The sequence below is a fragment of the Hypanus sabinus genome, chromosome 7 (assembly GCF_030144855.1).
Source record: "Hypanus sabinus isolate sHypSab1 chromosome 7, sHypSab1.hap1, whole genome shotgun sequence".
Lineage (NCBI taxonomy): Eukaryota > Metazoa > Chordata > Chondrichthyes > Myliobatiformes > Dasyatidae > Hypanus > Hypanus sabinus.
Genome location: NC_082712.1, coordinates 28569405 through 28595774, shown reverse-complemented (window position 1 = coordinate 28595774; position 26370 = coordinate 28569405). Strand labels below are relative to the sequence as shown.

At 41.5% G+C, this 26370-nt stretch overlaps 1 protein-coding gene across 5 annotated transcripts in view; it reads right to left on the bottom strand.

Moving 5' to 3' along the window:
• Positions 1 to 26370, bottom strand: part of tenm3 (teneurin transmembrane protein 3) — a 1636378-nt gene that overhangs the window by 405236 nt on the left and 1204772 nt on the right. Inside the window, exon 1 of one of the 5 annotated variants that reach the window (XM_059974315.1) lies at positions 24344 to 24449. The exons of 3 other annotated variants lie outside the window; for them this stretch is intronic. The gene's annotated coding sequence lies outside the window, so the exon portion shown is untranslated. Of the gene's footprint in view, positions 1 to 23448; positions 23555 to 24343; positions 24450 to 26370 lie in introns of those variants that run through there. One more of the 5 variants, XM_059974314.1, reaches the window with a different exon arrangement.

Genomic DNA, 26370 nt, shown 5'->3' with positions numbered 1-26370 from the left:
GTGTATCAATGTTAGATCGGCTGTGCAAATCAAGAACATAGTCATTCATTTACATTCCCCTCGATTTTCTCACCTTCCCTGAAGGTGTTGATTCCCTGGCTGGGTGCAGCTCCATGGGCTGCGATCACCATTCACTACAGTGACATTTATTATGTGAGTCTCGGCAGTCAGTGCTGGCAGGTTATGTGACCGTGGAGAACACCACGTGCTGAGCGATATCCTTTGATCACCTGGTGTCCATGCACTTTTCCAGAAAGGGATATTGGGATACCAGTCCTTGTTTAATTTTGTTCTCTAACCCAGAAGTATCCCCTGGAACGGCACGGACGCTTGTCGTCATCAGGTGATGACATCGAATCACCAGCATGAAAACAGGCGGTACAGCCCAACTAATCCATTCTAATTCCACATCGCCACCCTGCTCCTATACCCCTCTGCTCTTCCTTCCTTCAGGAACCATTCCAACCTCCTCTTAAAGGTCTCTGCTTAATCACCGTCACAGAAGATTCTGCAGCCGCTGTAAATGCACATACAAAACGTTGGGGGGATGTTTTGGGCTGAGATCCTTTATCAGTCCTGGTGTATTTGTACATGTTGCTCTGTTCAATCATCATATCTACAAAAACACAATGCTGTGTAATAAAAGAAGTTATTTTCCTAATCTTCATCATTTTTTTTTCGGGTAATGTCTTATCACTAGGCATAGGCATCCCACAGAGCTGAGTTTTGACAGCCAAGGTTACTTCAGCTAGTCATATACAGTCTGTCCAGAGCAAGATCTGAACAAGTGGTGTGTGATTTCACAGTCAAGTACTACCACTTAACCATCCAATCAGTTAATCTCTTGCATCTGACCAGTGCCCCATCATTCTGGCTCCTTAATCACTGCTCGTCCGCATTAGCTTTGTCCTATTCTTTCATTCATATGAAGTAAAAATCTGCTCTACTCATACCGAAATAGTGCCTTTGTATTTCCTCCCAACAGGCCTATCAGAATGCAGACTCAGTTTTTGTGTATCTTTGATAGATTTTGAAAGCTGTCATTAGTTATTCCACACTGCAATATTCTTCCAGCAATGTTCTCCCACCTCAATGGCTTTCGCTTCTGTGATACAAGTCTCCAAACCCCTGCTAGTTTGCTAAAGCTGCCTGCTGAGTCTCAACGGTCAGTCAGCTTCAAAAAAGAATGGTGCTGACGCTATTCTGAGGATGTGGAGATATCTGCTAGGATACACAGACACACGAGACTGCAGATGCTGGAATCCAGAGCAACAATACCGACTATTGAACTAACTCAGTGGGTCACACTCCACCTGATCTTGGTAGATTTTTTCGAGCAGTCTGTTTTATGTAAGCATATAAACGGATACACTCTAATGGAAGTAATGCAAAAGCATTATCCTCATCACATCCAAAAGAGGACATACTATGTCGAAATCAGAATCCGAATCAGGTTTATTATCAGTCTTTCTTGACATGAAATTTGTTGTATAGTGAGTGCTCCATCATGAAATGATGACTCTGTAATATAATAAAACGTGAAATGTAATTTGAAACATGCGAAACATATATTCAAAACATGTGATGCATGTCATGATATTAGGATGATGGGGTCCTACCCCACCGTGGCCTGCAAATACCAGCATTATCCTTCCCTATCCCTAACATCCAGTCAACTGAGACCAAAAAAATTCTTGGGTCGCAGATCAGTAACCCATTGTACATTGTTGTGCATGATACGCAAACCTGAGTGACTAACTGGTATCAAGCTAGCTTTAGTTGATCTATTCGTGTATACTATTCAAACAAAGGAAAGGATTTGGAGAAGCTTGTTCAGAAAAATATACAACAAAATGCATTAGTGCAACATCACATTACTTGCAACTCAGATCAGTCTGTCAAAAGTAACAGGGTTATTCTTTCCCATATTTTTAATGCACCTATATAAAAATCCATATATTAAACACACCTACTTTTATAGGAACAAGGCATACAGCAAAATTTTATGCGTAATGTGTTTAAACTTCGAAGTACTCTCCACAAATAAGGTGTGGATCCCTTCACACACTAGCTAATTACATCAAACTCGTATCAGGATGGAGTGTTATCAACATAACCTCACAGCCTCTGTCGCTCGGCTGAACAGTTATCAGGTTAATGATCTGGTCCGTGTGTTGACAACCTGTGCCTGCCAGCAGCATCTGGGCTTGACCCTCTCGGTTTGCAGATTGCTCTCGGGGTGGAAAGGAGAGTCCGTAATTTGTGCGAATGACTAGCTGCACCATTTCCCAGTAGGAGTCTGCACACATCTGTAGGTACTGCTGTTCACAGAGGGTTAACAAGCCAAAGGAGAAATTGTTTCTACTCAAAGCCAGCTCATTCGCAAAAATAGCCATTCCCATTATTATACCAAAAATATTCTCCACTGCTAGTTCAGCACCTTCCAGAATAATAACAGAGTGAAAATGCAATGACTGCAAGTAATAATCTACAGGCGGAAATCGTTGCATAAAATGTGGTCCAATATTTACATTAAAGTCATTTATAAATTTTACCAAGTCAAAAGGGGTCTGGGTGTGGTTTACTGCTTCCAGAATTGCCTGAGTATTAACGATGTGACACGAGAAATGAGAAGACTCTGTCAGTACAGGTACTATTTCAGACCTAATTATAGTCCACAATAAGATGACAATATATAAATGTGAGGAGTCTGGGGCAATGAATACACAATTCTTTTACATGACAAGGTAAAAGCAGAGCCACTTCATCACCTAAAGAATGGATTAAAAGAGATAACATTTAAGGTTGAGAGTCTGGTAACCTGACATCACATCAAACGTACAGCAAACTCTTAGAGCAAACCTTAACACAGAACCACGGCGGCTTCTTCCAATTCTAGAAATCATAACTCTCAACCAAACATAATCTGCTCTTGCTCTGATAGAATTCTTCTCTATAATTACCTGAGAATTTACTGGCCGAGGCTTTAGCTCCTGAAATCATGCTTTTGTTGCCAAGAAGGGAAGCAAAAATTCATCGTGCTGCAAAAATGTTCCTGCACCGTCTCCTGTACAAAACCGTGCTGGCTGGAGAGAATATTCCCATAATTCGTTCCTTACTCTTAAAAGTGAAATGCAGGCGATAACATAAAGGCTGAAGAATAGCCAAGTCGACTGGGAAGCAGAAATATTCTGCTACCTAGAGAATTTTTGCTGCAGCATTATATGAGCTGAGTCACGTGATAAAGCTACTGTATGTGAAGCTATTAACTTTCAAGTTTTTTGTTTCAGTGAGATTGTTTGAAAATCAGGTCTGACAGAAACAAACTGCAGATATCCCTATTGATTATGCTGGCACCGTTTCCAGATGTTCCTGGCTTGAGGTTACAACTTCTTCCGACACTCTTCACACACACCGACCAAAGCAACAACAAAACTGTCAATTCAGCTGCTTCATTGAGGAGATGCAACCTTGCTGTGCTATCGGGAGACCTTGCAAATAATTAACACTGCTTTCAGCTCGCTCCATCCAAGCCACAACGGCACACTAGCACTTCTTCATTTAAATCTGCACAGACAATATTCCCTCCCTCTCTTCTTTTTATCTCTCTACTCTTTAAGATTGGAGGCACTTAAAGAAAGAATCTGAAAGGAAGTCTCAAAGCACTGACATCCATCTTCTGAAAAATATTAACTTTGGTCTAATTTCTCGAGCGGCTTCGTGGTGCTTCTTTCATACGCTTCAAGCAGTTTTAAAAATTCCACTAATTGTACAACTCTACTCTGGCTTATATATGGTGTAATATTTTTCAAAATGCCCAACAGGGAAAACACCACACAAGTTTTATGTTCCCTTGTTTAACCATGTCCCTGCCAAAACTTACTTTAAATTTTTGCTAGTGTTTAGCATGTACTTTCTCTCTCCATTCATCCAACCAAATTATATCAGCTCACACTGTTCTCCATTGTCTTTTAGCTAGCACACACCCAATTTTCTTGACAGCAGATAATTTAAACCTTGTATGATGCACCACGGTCAATCAGCAGCCCGATTTATTCTCTGCCGCACTTCATTTTCATTCAGATACATAACCTACAGTACAGTGCATTGTACTGTGCAAAAGCCTTAGGCACCCTAGCTATATATATGTCCTAAGAAATTTGCACAATATTGTACTGTTGACTGCCACACACAAAGTCAAAACTCCTCTTTACATATGCATCAGGACCAATGGACCCACACTTCTGTAAAGGGTCATTTGGAAGCGAAGCACTTAAACAAACTCCATTACGGATTTCTGAAGCAGAATTTTCATGTCACTAGATCATAGTTGGTGTGTTGGTTTCAGGCTGTCAGCAGAAGACCAGCAAGCTTGTGTAAGTGGGGAATTTGTGACACCAGCACTACTGCAGATATTAGTCACCACATTCGCATAGCAAATTACAGCAACAAAGGAGGCCATCCAGTTCAACAATGCTCCTCTGGCTCCTGAGCAGTCCAATTGGTATTGATTGTCTTTTTTCCTCATATCTTTAAACATTTTCCATTTTGAAAGCCATTATTGAACTTGCATCCAATGCGCTACCAGACAGAACATCCAGATCTTAATCCATGTTACAATTCTTTTCTTCTTCTGTTCACCTTTGGTAATCTTCTTACAACTTCCTTCTCTGCTTATATGGCCTTCAACCTAGGGTAATAATTCCTCTTCACTTAACTCATCCATTATGAATTTACAGACTTCTAACAAATCTCCTCTTAGCCTTCTCTACATTAAGGGATCCAACCCCAGCTTCCCCAGATGATCTTTATAACTGTAATCCCTCACCCTGAAACCAAGTATTTTCTGACACTGTCCAAGGCTTTTTACCCTCTGGGGGAGGTGCTTTGTCCACCATGACAGATTGCTTTTTGTCGTATATCTCATCTGAAACACAAGCTTTCCTGAGCTCTGGGACAAGTCCAATGGGCTTACATTCAGACACTCTTGAAAGTTTGACGTGCATTACCAATTTAGGAGTGGATTTTTAAACTTGTCTCACTTAGTCTTTTTTTTAAAAATAGTAAGTAATATATTGTTTAACTTCCACTAGTAGAAGATTGAGGAAAGAATGTTAGCCACCATTTGATGATAAAGCAATGGACTGACTCACGAAACAGTGACGCCAGGTTCCACACAAGAACATAAGTTTAGTTAACACTACAGTGTGGCACTAAGGGAGTTTTGTTCTGCTGGAGGTATAGTCTTTTGGATGGGATTTTCATGTGAGGACCTTGCAGATTGCAAAGGACTCTAACCATGTATTGAAGTTTCAGAAGGCCAATTCTCCTCATGTTCAGCTCTTCAATTTCAATAGCTACTCCAGCCCTCTAAAGTAGCACAACTGGCCAGATGTTCACATCAGACTGCAATGTGTGCTGTTGCAGAATCTTAAACTCACAGCTCCAAAAAGGTGGCTCGAGTAACTAGTAACTGTCGATAAATGCAACGAGTCTTTCCTGTGACTGTTTAAAATAAAGGTCAGAAATGCAATACAGCAATGCCAAGGACTTTGCTGCGATTTTTGAGGCTTCAAATCAAGGAGCCAGTGAGAGCGTGTGCTGTTACTCAGACACCTAATAGAATATGGAGCGTTATGCATGAGTAGCTATTGAAACGGAGTCAATCACAATGCACAGAAGGGAATTAGATAAAGAGGAAAGGATCTGTGGAATTAGAAAGGAAATGGGATTAGAATAAATTGCTCCAGTATGGAACCAGCTCCAGCATGTTAATGGTGGCCTGAAAGAGCACCTTCTTAACTAAAACTGCCTCTGACCATTTGAGAATTTCAAAAGTCTTTCTGTCAAAAACACAGAGCTCATTCCTCATGGATCATAAATAAACTCAAAGGGCAAGAGTTTAGTATCACAGAGCAGTGAAACATCAATGAACGTTTCAACCCTAACACAGAGGAGACAAAGACTGACCTGACACAGATAATCAGACACTTCTGATTATGTCGCTGGGTGAGGTGAGCGGGTGAGGATTGCATCCAGTCTAAAGAGTGTTATAAAGCGGATATTTGGAAGACACTTTATGCATTTATCTGGAATCAAATATTTGCTACTGCTCCAGAAGGACAACAATGCACTACATCAACAGAAGCACAGCAACAGCAGAAGCATTAAAGCCAGTCCAATGTCATGGTAGGATATTGGCCTGAACTGTGCCAATGGCTCATTTTGTACTGTCGATGGACTAGGGGGAATAGGAGGCTGCTGAACAAATAGGCCATGTACAACCCTCCAATTCAGTCAAAATTACATTTTCTGCAAGTTATAACATCAAAGAACAATTTAGATCATATTTTAATTGCAACACACAATTGATGTCATAGAGTGCCTCAAACCTTTTTCACAAAACTGGATTCAAGCATAAATACCCAATAATTACACATGATTCAAACTGTATTTTCAAATAAATCGTTAAAGCAGCAACCTGTTTTTAAAACAGTTCAAGAATGAGATTTGAGATTTATCTAGATTGTAGACTGGATTTTTACTCTTGAAATACAAGACCGTTTTAATTTTTCAAACACTATTTAAACTACCTAATGCAAAGTTCCACCAGCACTCCTCAAAATAAAAGCCTTCCTTTCTCTAAACAATTCTCAATCAGAGATTTCCTATCTTTTTCTTCACTCTTTTCTGTGAAAGTTTTAAAATGATGACAACCAAAATCATTTAAGATTTTAAACGCTGTCCTCAATCCGAGTGATTCTAGGAAGGTCCAATGACTGCTCAATCAGTTATGCTCAATTTTGATCTTATACAAAGGGAAAAACAAGATTACCTGCTTTGATAATCCCACCTCAAATTGTGAAAAATAAACTACGGCTTCTTTGCCCCACTCCTCGCTAGAAAGAAATGCACACATGAGAAAGCGCACATATATCCCATCGCGTGTGTGCGAAGATGAGGGACGCAACGATAGTGAACAGCCTGGGAGTACATTAGCTTCCACCTAGAATAATTGCCAAGTTAGTAAAGGAATCATGCACAATGTGTGTACGTTTGCCACACTCCTTCAAAATGCTCGTTCCACTGGGTGTGACATAAAAACTGCTGGGAGGGTCAGGCAACGTCCATAGAAAGAAAAAAGGGTTACCATTTCATGTCTAAGATCCTTCATCATGGTTGGAACAAAGGATATTTTTGTAATGATCAATGGTAGCTCACTCATCCATTGCCCTCCCTATCTTCACTGTGACTGGTTTGCTGCTTTTAAGGTCTGATGAAGGATCTTCATACAGCCAAGGATGTTACCTGGATTGGAGGACTTTAATTTCAGAGATAGATTGGATAGGCTGGGTTTGTTTCCCCTGGAGCAACAGAGTCTGAGAAGTGACCTTGACAGAGTTATGTAAAGTTTTAGGAGGCATAGACAGGGTTCAAAGTTTAGAGTAAATTCAGTATCAAAGTACATACATATATAATTTCTTGTGGGCATTCATAGCAAATAGAAAGAAACACAATATAATCAATTAAAAACACACACAAGCAGAGACTAATAACCAACCTGCAAAAGACAACAAACTGTGCAAATACAAAAAGAGAAATAATAATAATAAACAAATAAGCGATAAATATCAAGAACATGAGATGAAGAGTCCTTGAACACGAGTCCACAGATTGTGGGAACAGTTCAATGAAGGGGCAAGTGAAGCTGAATTTATCCCCTCTGGTTCAAGAGCCTGATGATTGGGAGGTAATAACTGCTCCTGAATCTGGTGGTGTGGGATCTGAGGCTCCTATACCTCCTTCCTGGTGAGAGACAAGATAGATAGAATCTTTTTTCCCCAGGCCAGGGGTATCAAAAACAAAAGGGCAGAAATTTAAGTTAAGAGGAAGGATTTTCAAATGGTAGCTCAGCAGAAAGTTATTTTTGTATAGATTAGGAATTTGCTGCCAAAGGAGCTAGTGGAGTCAGATACAATTAATATGCTTAAAAAACAATCAGTCAGGCAGTTAAATAGGTAAGGCAGAGAAGGATACGGACCTAATGTAGGCAAATAGAATTAATGTAGACGGATGGATGGATAGATGGGATGGATGGGTCAGCATAGATGTCCTGGGCTGAAGGACTATTTTCTCCATTGCACAACTCTATGACTATAAAGTGGGTGGTTGAGGGACAGAGATAGCAAATATAAAAGTACACTCTATTATCATGTCCAGACTTTAATAAGCAGTTACAGCAATTCAATTTCATTTAAAATGAACTGTTTATTTTACAGATCTTATATTTGAGCTCTGCAGTTGATTAACTAAAGACGATACAACAACAGGGCACTGGCTGATGCCAAGCAAGAGTGAGTCAGATCTCAGCCCTCGTGAGACCGTTCTGGAGCACAGCTCGAAGTCTCACACACAATATACTTCGAGAAACAGAATCCGTGCAAAGCACTGACATGAACACAAACCGCGCAAGCATTTCCAGTCACAAACACTACCATACACCGACTTGGACACAGGCATATCTTAACAAATTTTTGTTGCTCTTTTCTCAGTTTACAAAAGTCAGCATAAACAATGCCAACAACACTACTGTTGCCAGGGTCTCATGTAAAGCCCTTTGCATTTTTAGTTTGGTTTGAATGTCATTTCTGCCTTTTTTTAAGTACAAAGTCATTTTCTCTCCAATGGTTGACATTGGTAGCATCTCTTACAGAACATGGCTGAAAGAATAATAGAGCTTAACAGTACAGCAATGGTGAATATGTGGTCAAAGCCATTGACTTAATTTAATTCCTTTCCAGTCTGATTAACCAACTCTTCCATGTCAGCTCCCCACAATTAGGACTTAGTCATTCAGATATGACTTTAATATAAAGGGTGATCTTGGAAATGACTTTATGATGCCAACAAAGAAGGTTTTACTTTGGGTCAGAATAATGCCCTACAAAACTAAGCTGAATGGAGTACTGTGCCAGAAAAAGAATAAACTGAGGCCGGACCACATCCTCAGTGTGGGCAAGATTTCCTGAAGATTCCTACCAAAATTAATGCCTTAATCATCATCACAGAAACAGATCACCAGATCACTGTCACATATTATGTTGTGGTATCTTGCTACGTACAGACTTCTGCTCGCATTTCTGAAAGATTGAAACCCACAAAAAACAGATATAAATGCAAGATCATTATTTTTGTCTTTTGCTAGTCATGCAGACCCACCAATAGGAGGAGGCAGAGCTTCATGGCGAGGACAGGAAATGAATGCAATGAGGAAAATGGAGAACATGAAGGGAAAGCAGGTAAAGCTTTTCCTTTATATAAGGGAAATCAGGTAAACCTGTGTTCCCTATATATCCTCAATGTCTCCTTATGACAATGGGGACCTACTTGCTCTTCAAGAATGCAGGTGGAGGTCTGAGACTTGAACGACCTGATTGATATCCTCACTGTGGCTGAACCTTCTGACAAGATTCTCACCGACCGAGTGGTTTGGGTTAGATACTTAACCTGAAACATCAATTGCCCATTTTTCTCCATAAATGATGTCTGACCTGCTGAGTTCCTCTGGTGCTTTGTGGGTTGCTCTCCATTCCAACATCTACAGTCCCTTGTGTCCCCAAGCTCAATGTATCGCTTTCCTGCAGAGTCCCTCAACCTACCTCCCCGCAAAGGAGAAAGACAAACACCCACACTCCGACTGGCAGTATATACTAACGTAGCTCTAATACATTTGCAGATGGCTCCCATTAAAGGAGAGTCTTCATGTCCTGGTATTGAGTCTGCCGGGCAGCTCTTGATTAATGACTATTTAGACAGAACTTACCAGACAAGAGCAGCAAGAGAGACTGCAATCAGTAATGTTTGACAGTCTCTTTCCTGTGATAAGCAAAAGAACATTTGTGCTGTCAGAAAGGAACCAAATCAGTTCTCCAAACCAAGTCAAGGACAGGTTCCACTCCTGGTGATTGTACTCAACAGGAACAATGCATTTAGATGTTTTCCCAGTGCCAGTTCTCAACCTTATCATTAACCTTAATGGTTCTGCTTAAATAAGTCTGCCTTTTAGTGTATCAGTGAAAAATGAATGCAGTTATCTTTATTGTCAGAGGTTTACTTAGTTCCAACAACTTCGCAGCTTTCTCCAATCCCCCTTTGTCCCTTCGACGTCAGCTCTGCACTCCACCATTGTCCCTACAACTTCCTGACTCTCCCCTCTCCCCCAATGACCCCACAGCTTCCTGATTCTCTCCACTCCACTCCACCAATATCCCTATATTTTCCTAACACTCTCCACTCCACTTTCATCCGTACAACTTCCCGTCTCTCTCCACTCCCCCATTGTCCCTGACTCTCTCCACTCCCTCAGTCCTCTTTATTCCAGCATTCTATGGCACAAACAAATTGCTCTTTTATAGCCAGTGCTCCTCCTGTCAAAGGGAACACAGGAATAGCAGTGCGAGTGGTTCATCTGGCCCTTTTAGCTTGTTGCACCATTCATCACAGCTAAGCAGCTTTCCAGTTCGTGGTCACTTTCTTGCACCATTCCCACATCTCTCAATTTCCCTGAAGTCTGGAATTCAACCCATCATTTTTTGAGCTTGCACAGTCCTTATGTTCAGAAAATCTCAAGTTTCATCATCCTCGGAATGAGGTATTTCTGTCTTAAATGGTCTGCCCCAATTCTGATTCTGTGATCCATGGTTCAGGACTCCGCAATGTGCCCTCCCCAAAATCCACTTGTCAAGCTTTCTAAGAGTTTTGCATGTTTCAGAGAGATCTTCTGGAACATACAGAACTCTGTTGGCACTGCAACTTCCGCAGAGCGAGAAACCAGTCAACATCCTGGGTTAGTGATGCTTCCTAAAATCTTTTTTTCAGATTCTGGTGTCTACAGTTGTATCTGTTTTCCATTTCTAAAGTATATAAGCATAGTCAACTCATGTTTCTCCTCCATTGGTAAACTACCTTCCACGAAACTATTCTAATGAAGTTTTACTGCAGTTTAATGAAGGTTTGCTCTGTGTCAGCTTGCTCCCATTCCATGTAAGGAGATGTCAACTGTATACAGGACTTCCTGTGGAGTTTCACCAATGTGCTCTTTAATTACTGTGAGACATCTTTAGTCAAATCTTCTCAAAATAAAAGCAAACATGCCGTTTGCCTTTCTAGTTGCTTGCTACACCTTCACACTGCCTTTCAGAGACTCGCGTACCAAGACACCTGTGTCCCCTCTCATCATCAACATTACCCAATCTCTCACCTGGGGGGGGTAGCACATCACCTGTATAACATCAGAGCCCAATGTCTCACCTGGCTTAGCACTTTAGGTGAGAATAAAAGGTCTCTGATCTGCAGGGGGATATTGGAGAATCGTCAAGTTCAAACACCTTGTTCCAAATCTCACTATTTGTTTTGACTTGCTCATTTATGACACATCAGATATAATCAGCTCTGTATGTGATGTAAAGAACGTGATCACATTGATCAACCACCAAACACAAGGCTTTCAATAAAAACAGTCAATTCTAGTTGTAACACAGCAAAAAAATTACAACGATGGAGAAATAATTCCAGTAGACCATGTAACAGGAGCTAATTAGGCCATCAAGTCTATTCCACCAATCAATCATGGCTGATTTATTATACTTCTCACTTCCATTCTCTTGTCTTCTCTCCATATCCTCTGACCTGCTACTAATTAAGAACCTATCAACCACCCCTCCCTTTAAATATACCCAATGACTTGGCTTTCAGAGCCAAGATTCACCACTCTCTGGCTGAAGAAATTCCCTGTTCTAAAGAGACATCCTTATGTTCTGAGGCTGCTCCCTTTCGTCAGACTCCCCCACTATACTAAACTCTAAAACCACACTGTCCAGGCCTTTCAATATTTAACGTTTCAATAAGATTCCACACCCTCTCCATTCTTCTGAACTCCAGCAAATACATGCCCAGAACCATCAAACTCTCCTCATACTTACATTCTCAGGATCATTCTTGTGGATCTCCTCTGGACCTTCTCCAATGTCAGCACATCATTTTTTAGATAAGGTGCCCAAAACTGCTCACAATACTCCAGGTGTGGTCTGATCAATGTCTTAAGGCACCTCAGCATTACAACTTCGCTTTTATATGCTAGTCCTCTTCAAGGTATTGCTAAAGCCTCCACAAGAAATGTAACATTCTCACCAATCCACAGAAACCTGTCATGTCACCATGGAAAATGGAGCAGAATACAAGATGGTATTGAGAAGAGTATCTTCACTGGAAGCACACTAAAACTCTGCAAAATGACAAATGGTGTGCACACCATCCTATAATATACACCCAGCAACCAAGCACCTCCTGTCTCATCTATAGCAGTCCGTAGATTCTGCAACAACCATCCCAAAACACACAGAAACAGTTGCCCTCATGGGAGAGCCCAAGAGGGTAACAGAGGGGAAAAATTTACAACATCGCAAGGCCTTATCTAATATTCCATGCAAACTCAACATCCCATCCTCGTCAATCCACTAAAGCACTATTTACTTTTCACCAAATCTTGCTTAATTCTTTTCTTTCCTATCTAATGCACAGAGGTGTATGCAATTTCCTTTTCTTTCCCTATGGGTAGTTTCTCATATCATTGTGACAAAACCAACCAATTTGCCCCACTCCACTGCCATTTCTACATAGATATCCAAATTTCTTTTTGCACTGACAACAAATTTTGGGTGGCACAAGTCACACAGTATAGGCACATCAGGCCAGCGAATTTCTAGAAAGTGGAAATGCACCTACAGCACCTTATGCAATAGGAAATCATAACGCATGGGCAGATATTAAGCAATTTGTAATCATGGGGGACAATCATGTCCAGCTTCCAATGAGCTCGGATAACCAAAGATATAAACCAGATGGCTATCTCTGACTTGTGCCATCAGACCTTTTAATTCACATTAAGGAACAACAGGGAACCTAATTTAAAGCCACACATCTTTAGTAGACCAGCCTGTTAATACACTTTAATTATTATATAAAGGGGGACTGGACTCAGGTCTCTGGAGTGGGACTTGAATGCATGACCTCTGGCTCAAAGTTAAGAGAACCAGAAACTGACCAAAGCTTCTGATGCAAATTTCGAGAGTCAAACATGAAATATCAGTCTTTTTTTCCGGTATACATTGGCCTCAATGTCCATTTTTGCAGCCTTCTCTTCTCGTCTGTAATCTGATTCACACACACCAGACTCAGAGAGGTATCTGTGGCTAAGCTTATCCTTCTTATTCACTGCTCTTGTAAGCCACAATCAATTTTCTGCTGACCTTTTCCCGACCAGAGTTTTTCTGAAAATGTTCTGATCCGAGTGCTGCTGTCTCCCACCGTGCCTAGCAGTTGGATTGATCCTGAGAATCGAGTGTCTTAGAGCCTCAGGGGGATCTTTGTGGGCATGCAGCAAGCAGGTTAGGGATGATGATCAAATGCAGGACCCAATAGGGCCTATTTATCTTCTTCCTACTCTCATTGGCCCCAAACTCCAGGTCAAGTGGTAGAATAGGGTTTGGAATAACTAGTTTCCAAGCCTTCATTATAAGTTTTGGTTTATCTTTCTTCAGAAGGATTGGCAACCAGGTAAGAAACATGCTTCTAACTCTTGATAAGTGTGAGATGAAGTCAAATAATGGTAAGAACATACTATTAGGTTGGGCTATAGAATTGTCATTTTTCTTGTGATTTAACTTTTCCTATGTTTCTCTGTATTTTTATATAATCACCGACACACGTGTAATTGTTCAGTGAAAATTGTGGTGCAGTTCCCTCTATTTTTCTAGAAAGTTCTTGGTTTCACTGGCGTGTATCAGATTACTTAAATCTGGCTATTTTATTGATTAAATGTTATCAATAGAATTTCTGCTATCTTTAGTCTGGTATGAGAAGATCTCAACTAATTTTTTTGTTTCCTCTCTTTTTTTTGTTTCTCTTGATGCTACATACTTCTTCTTTGCTCTTGTAATACAAAATAAAATGGCCATATCAACAAATTTTATGCCTCATTCTCAATTTCAGGAGAACCTTTGGATTTCAAAAGAATCAGGATCCGGCAATACACAACAAATGGAGTCTGAGGAACAGCAGGACCTTGAAGAAGTCCGAAGGTCCCTGAAGGTGGTAGCACAAGTAGATATTGTTGTGAAAGAAGGCACGTGGGATTACCAGCCTTTGTATGTCAGGTGATAGAGTAGGGAAGTTATGGCAAGGCTTCATAAGACCACATCCGAAATATTGCACTGTCACAATAAAGATAATTTTGGAGAAGCTGCAGAGGAGATTCACCAGGACAGTGTTTAGGATGGAGCATCTCAGTTATGAAGTGACTGGATAAACTAGGCTTCTTTTCCTCGGAGCTGAGGACTAGGGTAGGGAGAGGGACTAACTAGGGAGGGAGCCTGATGAAGTCTGAAAAAATTATGATGGGTATAGGCAAGAATGCCAGCAAGAAAATGAATCTCAGGGTAGTGTATAGTGACATATCTGTACTTTGATGATAAATTGTCTTTGAACTTTGAAGAAAGACAGAACATGTTTCTTGATAATGAAGGTTTCTGTAACAAAGACCTTAGGTTTAAGTTAAGGGGTAAAAGGTCTAGAGCGAAGAATCTTTTCACACTGAGGGAGGTTGGAATTTGGTATGCACTACTTGAGGGAGAGTGGGAGGTAGACATTCTCATAACATTTAAAAAACTATATCTGGGTGAGCATCTAAATGGCCAAAGCTTCAAGGACTACAGATTAAGTGCTGGTAACTCCGATTATTATGGATGAGTATCTGAGGAACTTAGACATGTTGAGCCAAAGTGGTTGTTTATGTGCTGTGTAACTCTGTAACATGGATATAACGTCATAAGGTGATGCGACAATGTCCTTTTCTCCCTTGTAGAAAATATCAGAGTATGTTTTCTGTGAGTGTTTCCAGGCCACTGGTACCTTACTCATTATCCATCCAAAGCCTGAGCCTTGGGCGATGCCTGTGCGCAAATCATTCAGCCACAATGGCCAGCAAAGCCAAGCTGAACGTCAACCAATACGGACCCAGAAACATGCTGTGTTCCTCTTCAGGACACTCTCCTGCCTGATCTTTAGGCCCACAGAGAACGGAGGTCCCAGAGGGAGGCCTGCTGAACCACCTGGTGAGCTGAGATATTACATTACTCGTCCCAAGTGCTGGGTGTACTCATCTTTCAGTCCCATTAGAAAGTCACTGGGGACTCGTGAGGCACGCTTACAGCAGTCAGCTACCAATGTCTCGGCACTCAGTGGCAGTGCAGTGTAGAGTGAAGAGGACTATGATAAAGTAGACCAGCTACATAACTTAGCGCCAGAAGGCAATCCAGATTCAGGTGCTACCCTGTGTCTTAGCAGACAAGAGAATGTGCATTCATCCTCCCAGTTCAATAGACTTCTGAAGGTAACCTTGCCCCTTCCCCCTCAGTGAATGGGTGCACCAAGATATGAGGCCATGGTTCTGCTGCAGTGTAGGAGGGAGTGGTGGGGTGGATACAATGGTGGGACGCATCATGGAGTCATATAACACAGAAACAGGCCCTTCGGCCCAACAGATCCATGCTGACCAAGATTCACATGGAAGCTAATCACATTTGCCCATATTTGGTCCATATCCCTCTAAACCTTTCCTATCCGTGTACCTGTCCAAGCAACTTTTAAATGTTATTAATGTACCTGGCTCAGCCACTTCCTCTGGTGACTTACTTCATATACTGACCATACTCTAAGGTTGCCCAGCCAGTTCCTGTTAAATCTTTACCCCTCATCTGAACCCTCTACTTCTTAACTCACTAACCCTGGGAAAGAAAACTGTGCTCATTCACCCTTTCCATGCCCCTCATAATTTTATACACTTCTATAAGATCACACCCTGTTCTCCTATGCTCCAATAAGAAAAGTTCCAACCTCCTCAACCTATCCCTTCAAATCAGACCATCAGATCTCCAGGCAATATCCTCATAAATCTCCATAGAAAAAGTGATTGGAAGGGAGGGGTCATCTAGTCTGATCAATTCAGAGTAGACCAGTTCAATCAATGAATGGTCCACATCAGAAATGACCAACATTCACTGTTCAGGTTGAACACTGACAAATGGAAAATCAGCCAAGATGCTGAGGATATAGTGCTTGGAATCACAATATTTATAACATGTCCAATATGTCTGTGCTGCTTAAAGGCACTGGGCCTAAGCCGAACTCTCAGCCCTTAGGTAATCCACCCTTTCAGGATGTAAGATCCAGACCCATAACAACTTCTTGACGAGACAGACTTTCCTCTTCTTTCCAATAATCCTTTTCCAAATCATAGTGGATTGTGGTTAATTGGACCAATGCTTTATCAATTATGGCAGCCGCTGATTTGGGACAACCCTTAAAGAACAAAAAAGAAACCAGGATTCCCTTCACTTATTTGGGATAGTATGCCGAAATGGGAGAGGAGAGTGTTGCCGAAGTTTTTAAACTAGCGTCAGTCGCGTGCATGCCACGTGGCCGTTAGCTGCGCTTACAGCAAACAGTCTTAAAATAGCATCAATGCATGTGCTTGTGTTCAAAATGTGGTGATATTTTGGTCAGTGATAGTTGGAGAGAAATAAGGAGTAAGGCAATTCAGAACTGTTTTCCTTCACTGTAGTTTCACGCATTGAGGCTTGGAGATGCCAGAAACGGGTGGAAATTGGAAAATTAGACAAGTTCACTACTTCAACAAGTCAGCTCCTATGAAGAATTAGGTATTGACAATTATCAAGAACGCTACAATGAAAATGAATTGAGGAATGCAATCATCAAAAACATTGTTTGAAGGCAGTCCATTTTCTGCACTATGTGTCTGCACTGATTTTGTTAATTTCCAGTCAATCTAAAGAACACAGCAGCATACACTGGATTAATTCCTCCATCGAGAACTAGTAGGAACTGATACACAGTTGTGTAGTACTATTGGTAATGTTCTAGTTTGTTCTGTATTTCATTTAACTATATAATTTATTACTCAGTTAAATGGTAGCTCGTCGTTTTTTTATATACCTTTTTAACTATTTCCACAAAGCTTCAGCTAACTAGGACACCTCCTAATTGGGCCAAAGTATACTGGCCCCGACGTGTCTGCCAATTAACCAGAATTCACTGTATATTAAATCCAGGCCCCCTGATTTTTAATAGTCCTTCCTATACTATCTTAGCTTGTCATTTTATGCACCACGTTGAAGTCTCCCTTCACCCTCCCTTGTTTTAAGGAGGGTAACTCTAACTTATCCAAGAGACTGCAGATGCTGGAAGTGTTAATGCAGGATTTCAACCTGAAACATCAAAATTTCCTTTACCCTCCCCCCCCCAACAGATGCTGTGTGACCTGCTGAATTTCTCCACATTTTATTTTTCCTTGACATATCCAATCTCTCCTCAGAGTTACAATTGTCCAGTCTGATCAAAATCCTTGCGCGCGCGCACACACACACACACACACACACACACAGTACTGGGGTATTTCAGCAGGTCAGATGGCAGACATGGAGGGGAATAAACAGCCGACGTTTCAGGCCAAGACCCTTCATCGTGGCACTTGGTAAATCTTTGCCATCTTCCAGTGAAATTGCTTCTTTTCTGATGACGCCAACAGAACAATATGGAGCACTCGCTCCAGCATTCAGCGGAATCCCGCTGCGTCACCCACACAGTGGAGTGAAAATATTCCACATAAATGTAACAACCGGAACGGAATAAGGGAAATGAAGAAAAAAGTTGTAATTTGAAATGAAAATAGAAAATGCAGCTCAAGGCAGTGTCTGCGAAGAAAACCAAATTGAATTTGAATTATCAGGTTGTTGAACTTCCATCAGACAGGGCCTGGATTGTGTGGTAATGATTAAAATGTCTTCTCCAAATTAGCCTTTCATGCTTCCTCAGTCCAAACCACTGCAATCCACATCTCCAGCCACCCAAACCACATACGCGGGAATATTTATAAAAATCTCTTCACCTCCTTCGATTCCTCCAATTCCTTTATTCAAACCTACCTTTTGTCTAATTATGTCTTCTGTGCTGCACCTAGGAATAATTTTTTCTACATTATTTAAGTGCAAGCTGTTACCATCTCATTGCTAATTCAAGATTTACTTTAATGGGCAGAAATATCGGAAGCTGCAAAGTGTAAAGCACAAAACGCCAGCTGCTACAAAGAATAAAAACAAGATTAAAAACACGCACGCTCAAACTTTCCATCTAGACAGAAAATTGTAGGCTGAATTGCTTGCAGAGCATTGATCTGCAGTCTGGAAGTAGTGAAGGCAAAGACCTCCTCTTATGCTTGGATGCAGAAGTCATGCTGTTGGACAGACTTTCTGCATGCAATTATACACATGAAAGTAGTTAAAAAGAAATGTCATTTACATAGCACCTGCCAAATCCTCAACACATTGGGAAGTTGAATTTGGTATCCGGCAGGCCTGTTTATCAGCTGTGCCAAAGTAATAGTGGGACAGTTGGCACTAGTATTTCAGCAAAGCTGATAGTTAGCTGAAGTTACATTGTTAGTTTGAACTGTAGGAACTGAGTCATACATAATATTCAAACCCCCCCCCACACACACAAAAAAATCTGGTCACTAATGAACTTAAGTGTAATTGTATATGTGAATGTAGGCTTATATGGACGTGATACACGTGTACAGATTTGGAATTTACTGTTGTCCCTCTCATTTGACAAGATGTCTGCATTATGACCAGCCACAATGTTCTGAGATAAAAGAAATGCTACTGTAATTACTTCCCACCCCCTCAAAGGAGATGTGCAGTGGATTCTGTTTAATTGGGTCAGCGGTTAATCAGGGCAACTGCTTATTTAGGACAACGCTTAAAAGAACAAAAAAACTAATTGTGAGGGAAAAAAAACAAGATTCACTTTGTTTATTTGGGACATTATTCCATTTAATTGGGACAGGAGACTCTCTCTGAACAGTTTCTGACTAACGTCATTAGATACTGCATCGTAATTAGAGTGAACTGCTTTTAAATAGCGTCAGTTGCCTCTGTGTTTTTTTTAAAAAAGGAGTGATTCTTGTCACAGATAATTGGTGAGAAGTAAGCAGAAAGACAATTCAGAATTGTTTAACTCACTGTGGTTATAACCATTCAGGCTTGGAGATGCCCGAAACGAAACGATTTCAGTACTTCAACAAGTCAGGGACTGCAAAGAATTTGAAGTTATCAAAATCATCTTAAATGTTAAAATGAAAATGAGGATTTGGAAGATGCAGTTCAAAAGCACTGCATGAAGGTAGTCCATTATCTAACTCCACCAAGGACAGTCCCAAGCCTGACTGTGTAAGGAAGATGGTTGGGCATGGGGCTATCAATCAGCCCCATCCCCGGAAATAACCAGTGCTACAGAAACGCCAATGGAGGTCTAAAGACCTCATCCCTGGGAGAGGAAGGATACACCAAGAAGATGGAGGCAACATGAGAGACTGGCCCAGGACAGAGAACATTGGCGAACTATGTAGAGTTTAAGTAAAAAATTCAGTCCATCTCAGCACTACATGTCTGCACTGATTTTGTTCATTTACAATCAAAAACACACATCAGCGTACACTAGATTAATTCCTCAGTCAATAAGTATTAGGAAGTAAAACACAGTTTTATAACACTGCAGAAGTATTGGTAGTATTCTAATTTGTTCTGTATTTCATTTAAATACTTAAGATTTTACTTAGTTAAATTTTAGTTTGCATTTTTATACCTTTTAACTATTTTCATGAGACCGGCTAATTCGGGCAGCCACTTAATTGGACCCTGTGTGTACCAATTAACCAGAGTCCAGTGGATTTTGATGCATTTAGCATGTTCTCCATCATACAGAATTTATTATTCTTTGGAGTTAGTGCATGTTAGTGCACTCACCTTTGGGATCTGTGAATTGCAGAGGAGCTTCTGACTGACAAAAACCATGCAACAACAAAACCTTACCAGAAACACTTGAAATGAACATGCTAATTAATAATTAATGGAAATTACTGCTGATGACCCCGGTGTAATCAATTTTAAACCTGGTGATTAACAACTCAATTTTCTGTTTCCCTCCATGTTCTCCACTGGTTCAAGATTAATTTGCTTGCCTCAGTCTTGCCCACAAAACTGCTCCTGTCCCGTGCTTGCACAGATTAGGGAAGACTTTTCAAATCTAAATGCACAAGCATCAGCTGCCATATTTTAGAAATATTTCCATATTGAAAAGTACTTAATGTACTGAGAAACTGATTGGCATACACTAATGGAGCGATTAAATAGTTCAGTCTATTTCTTATGCTATTTTCTGATAGTTAACCAGGTAGAAATTGATAAATGATTGGACAGCTTCTTTAGACACACTGAATTTTGATAATAAACTTGTTTTTATTGACTAAACTACCATTCACATACATTAAGCCTTACTTTACAGAACAAAATGTAATAATTACATTCCATTATGCTGCCTGATTTTGTTAGTTTATTGAAGATTTTATACTTGCTTTAAAGCTGATGAATTTTTATTAATAGACTGTGCTAAGAAATGGGACCGAGTCACATATTTATTTATGAAAAATCCCTGCATGAAAGTAATTTGCTTACACATTCAATTTTGCTAGCAGTTACTTAGATCATAAGACCAAGGAGTCTTAGGCCATTTGGCCCATCATGTTTATGCAGCCATTCCATCATGGCAGATTTATGACACCCTCAACCCCATTCTCCTGCCTTGTCCCCATAACCCTTACTTACTTATTGACTGCTCAGCAGCCATGGAGAGAACAACCCAGGCACTTCAGTGTGCAATTCCTCTTACTGAGGCCAATATTTACCTGATATCAGATGTATGTGGGTAATGCGGTGCATACCTTACTTGGGGGGAGTTTGGTGGAAACCTTTGCTATTAACCCATCAGTAACATGAGGCAGCAATTAAAGGCCGTCACACCGATCCTTTTATAAACATCATCAGTGTCCTTGGGTTAGCATAATGTGGAGGTGCAGCTGCCTTCACAGATCACAACCTCTTTAAAATATCAACTTCTCTCATTGGTCTCTTGATCAGTTACTTGAGAGAGCTATTCGTTCTATTCATAAGAGCATAAGACATAAAAACAGAACTAGGCCCATTCAGTCGGTTCCACCATGGTCAATTTATTATCCTTCTGCCTTCTCCCGTAACCTTTGACATCGTTACTAATCGAGAACCTACCAACCTTTGCTTTAAATATACCCAGTGATTTGGCCTCCACTGCCATCTGTGGCAATAAGCTCCACACATTCAGCACTCTCCAGCTAAAGAAATTCCTCCTCATCTCGGTTTTAAAGGTATGTCCTTCAATTCTGACCCTGTGTCTTCCAGTCCTAGGAAACATCTCCGACTACAGGAAACATCCTTTGCTCATAAGTGGAAATAGCAGGTGTGTGGCCAAAGAGCAGTGCATCAGCCATTCTGCATCACATCACATCCCCCCCCCCCCATTTCCATGGTACTTTATCTGCAGCCTTGCAGTTAGTGAAACCCCTGCTCACTTTCCAGCACAACTTTCTCAAGCACATGAATTAGTGTGCAAAATGGATTTTTGCCCATTTTCACAAATGGTTTCAAGAGACTGAGGAAGATATCAGTGCTATACAAATCACTGTTCAGTGCATCAAAAGAAAGTGAACTCTGGTGTAACTCAACCAAAAGTTTGCATGCAGTTTAGTCACAATTTCCCAATTGGGCGCAGCTGAGAAACTGAAGGCCCATTACTTTAGCAGCGTTATTAAACATCTTTACTATCTTGTTTCAATGCTCCTCCCTCTTTTGGAACTACTCAGGCGCCGCCTGCCTTGGACTCATCTGCGGGAAGGGGAAGCCGTTTGCGTCGGCAGAGGCAACTCCGCGACCTTGGTCATCCCGAACGGCCAGTAGGGGGAGCTCAGGTACAACTTTCGCCAGGTGAACGCACAACCGGCGTCTCTCTCTCTCTCTACCACCCCCCCACCCCCGCAGCCGAACAATGCTCCATTTAGTAGCGTGGGCGCTGCACTTGACAACCCAGACATGGTTGCCACCTTCCCACCTGGAATAAAAGCAAGACCTGCAGTTTCTCAAGTCCTTGATATTGTCGATCCCAAGAGCGAACTACATATATTTATTAAGTGGTAGAAAAAGAATGAGCAACACGTGTTTTTCTGTCAGTGCCCTGCGTGGAGACAGATTCAGGATATTGAACATATAAGAACCGTCAACTAAGAGGCAGCAATAACTAAACTGCTCTGACACGTCCTTCTAACCCCCATTTAAATGCGTGAAACATACAATGATCAAAACCTTCATTCAGACAGCAAGGTTGATATGAACGCATTAAGTTGATAGATACAAAGTATATTTGGTAACCCAGGAATCTATCTGGTCGATTACTAGCTGCAGATATATTTTCCTGATTACTAAATTTGGCAAGATAAAAGATATTTCGATTATTTATTTACCTTACCAAAAGTCTCGTTAAAATTACCGAGAGAAATATATTGCTGATTGCAAAGCTAATTGCTGAGAACTGCCTCTCCATGGATTTCACATCCATATCTTCAAGTAGCCAAACATTGATCACTAACAAATTAACTGTAAACACACACGTACAAGTAACCAGCCACAGATACAAAGCGTTGCTGTTTCATTTCCTACTATATTAAGTTGAGCTGTTTCAGTGAGAAATCGATAAAGTCATTAAAATTCAATAGGGTTAAAAAGAAACCGAAGCTCCTTTCCTTTCCGAATCGTGTTGTAACAGACTGCATGTCTCGCTATGATACCCCTCCCTCCCTCCCTAGGGGCTCGCATTCCCAACATCAAGACCTGATGCAAGAAACTGCAAAGATCTTGCGCTCGGACTTTTCTCGCCGGCTTTTGGCGATTCTGGCCTGTTCATCGGGACAGCCGCTCAGTTGCGGCAAGATTGTTCAGAGGTGGGCAGCGTCCGTCCATCGCCCTAAAGCAGTCCAACCACTTCACGCCAAAAAAAAATCAATCTCTTGAAAACATATCACCACGGATGCTGGAGAGGAAAACCGCGCACACGCTGAAGGAAGGGAACGCAACACTCCTGTTTGTAGCCACCGTGCCTGCTCACACAACTCTAGATGTAACGTGTACCGCCATTCATCTACTCCAAAGGGGTTCATTCAACAGAAAGACCCTCGTACGCTTGTGGTTTTTTTACACGAGAATTTCAAGTCCATTCTGATTCAGATTACTTTTTACATTCCTTCCCGCTCTTCCCCACCCACAAAGCGCTCCCCGAGCGGGGCAGCATGCGCTAGCAATAACAGATATTAATGACTCGACATACAGCCAAGAATCACTGTTTATCCTGGCCTCCGTACCAGGTCAAATAGCCAAGCAGTCGGTCACCCACCTTCCTCCGCCGACTCTTTCCTCACTGTCTGAAAACGGCAGAGCGTTCACGCCGTGTCTACGGGCTTATCCAACACTATCCCCGGATCACATTACACGGGCCGGCTCCCGAGGAGCGGCGACCTGGACTTACTCGGGATAGGTTGAAGCTCCTACCGCTGACTCCCAGTCATAGAGAGAGAGCGCTGGGGGTGGGAGCTAAAACTACTCTAACCTTTCATAGCAAGGTTAAAATACCATAGGAGGAGGCACCTCACAGTCTCCTTTAACCGATGACTGCTGTGGGATGCCGGAGAGGATTTACAAGAGCGCCTGGTCCTTTCGAGGGGGCAAGATCAGCGGATCAGTCAGCTCATTCGTGGTGGTGGTGGTGGTGGGCTCGGGGGGGGTGGGGGTGATGGGCACTTTGTTCGGAAGGAGCTGCCTGCGTGTCTGGGACTCTCCTGGTCAGCCTCCTCCCACTCCCCCGCCCCGCTCAGTACAGTTGGATTTTTTTTAAACAGGTCCATTTCAATTTTGTACTACACGTCCGAATTGAACTAAATTAGTTTTGTCTGCACGTTCGGGCAGTGGATCAATTGCATGTGTTTGCACACTGGGACTGAATTAATAAAATATGAGACAGAATTAAGACTGTAGGTACAGTATGCTGAAACCTCTCTCCATCGTTTCATAATAAACCAGTTTATATTCAAAAATCTGCTGCACATATTCCCTGTGATGCAGCATTTTCTCGGTCTGGCTGCCGTGAATTAGCTTTCTGCTTCAGAGGCTACACTGAATGCAAGCTGTCTGTTTTTAATCTCTCTCTCTCTCTCCCCCCCCCCCACCCCTTCCCTTCCCAGAATGTATACTTTGCCACTGACCGAACGTCAAAATAAGGGAACAACACTCACGTTCCTGTTTCAGCGTGAGGTTTAGATGTCTGCTCTCCCACTCGGGAATGAAGCGATTTCAGTCTCTCAAACCTGTTTCATTACTGATTGTGATCATGTCTCGTCTGTGACCCAACTCCTCCAGCCCACTTCTTTTAAAAACAAAAACAATCTATCGGTTTCAGGTTTAAAATTAACAAGCATCAATTGCCATTTTTAGAAGTGTTCCAGGTATTTTGTCACTCTCCACTTGATCCGCTGATCTTATTTCACTCCCGGAATGGCTGGTTCCAATCTTTTGACCTGCCCCCTTGTGCGCGCCTCAGCAACCAGTAGGGAGAGTTTCTCTCTGCACACCCCACTGGTTCAATTTAACATCTTAAATCAAATCACCTTGCAAATTCCGAGAAAGAAACGTCCAGTTTCTGTTCTCATTGCTCAATTGTTGTACACCACATTTAATTCTGATTTTCCCCTGCCTTACTTCAAGACAACATATCCAGATTAAGGTGTGACGCCCAGTGCAGGTATAATCTATCCTGGGCTGCTTTACATTTTTTCTGTGAGCTCCTAACCCATATCATCAGCCCTATTGATTACTGACTGCAACTATATGGCTTTGCAATGATCTATAAACTTCATACTTTTCAATATTTAGAAAGAATTCTCTTTTACAATCATTGAAATGTAAAATGAACGCCTCCATTCTAACCTAATTTTGATTTTTCATTCAAATTTTTAATGTACCTCTCCACTGCAGGCAAAGTTGACATGCACTCGGGGGGCCTCTTTAAGAGTCGCTGCCTGGAAGGAGTTTGTATGTACTCTCCGTGACCATGTGGGTTTCCTCCGGGTGATCCGGTTTCCTCCACACGACAAAGAAGTACCAGTTGGGAGGTTAATTGGTCGTGGTAAATTGTCCTGTGATCAGGCTAAGATTAAATTGGAGGGATTGCTCAGTGATGTGGCTCGAGTGGCCGGAAAGGCCTATCTGCACTGTATCTCAATTTAAAAAAAGGTATACAGTACCTGCTCATTAATGCAGATATCTAATTAGCCAATCATGTGACAGCAACCCAATGTATAAAAGCATGCTGACATGGACAAGAGGTTCAGTTGTTGTTCAGACTGGGGAAGAAATGTGATCTAAGTGACTTTGACCATGGACTGATTGTTGGTGCCAGATGGGGTGCTTTGAGTATCTCAGAAACCGCCGATCTCCTGGGATTTCTCACACACAACACTCCAGAGCAAGGGTGCATTCCCAACCTTTTTAATGCCATGGACCCCTGCCATTAACTGAGGGCCAGGTTGGGAACTCCAGCTCTACAGTTTCCAGGGAGAGGTGTGAAAATAACAGAAAGAAAATCCAGTTAGCAGCAGTTCTGTGGAGCGAAAATGCCTTGTCAATGAGAGAAGTCTGAGGAGATTGGCCAGACTGGTTCAAGCTGACGGGAAGTCGACAGTAACTCAAATAATCATGCGATGCAATAGTGGCGTGAAGGTTGCACCTTTTAATAAACAACATATCAAACTCTGAAGTGGATGTACAACAGCAGAACACCATTTACATCCACTCAGTGGACACTTTATTAGATACAGGAGGTTCCTAATAAAGTGGTCACTAAGTACACATCCAGCATTATACACTCCTCATGTCGAGCTCAACATTTTGCTCTATACTTAGGGGAAAATTGAGCAAGTTTACTATATTTGCCATTTGACTTTCTGGTTTCTAATACAACCTTCCAGCAAATTTCCCAAACTGTAACTTCACAGCCAGCTGTCCATTCTTGCATAGGAAGTTGTTTATTTTCCACTTCTTTCTACAGTGATGCAATTAAAAAATGGCATATTGGCATTTCTGTGCAACCTGACCCAGCAGTATGGATCTATCAGCAAAAAATAATTCCCATTTATAAACACGAAGGATTCTGCAAATGCTGGAATTCGAAAGCAACACACACAAAATGCTGGAGGAACTTAGCAGGCTAGGCAGCATCTAGTGAGATGAATAGCTATTCTACATTTTGGGCTGAGACACTTCT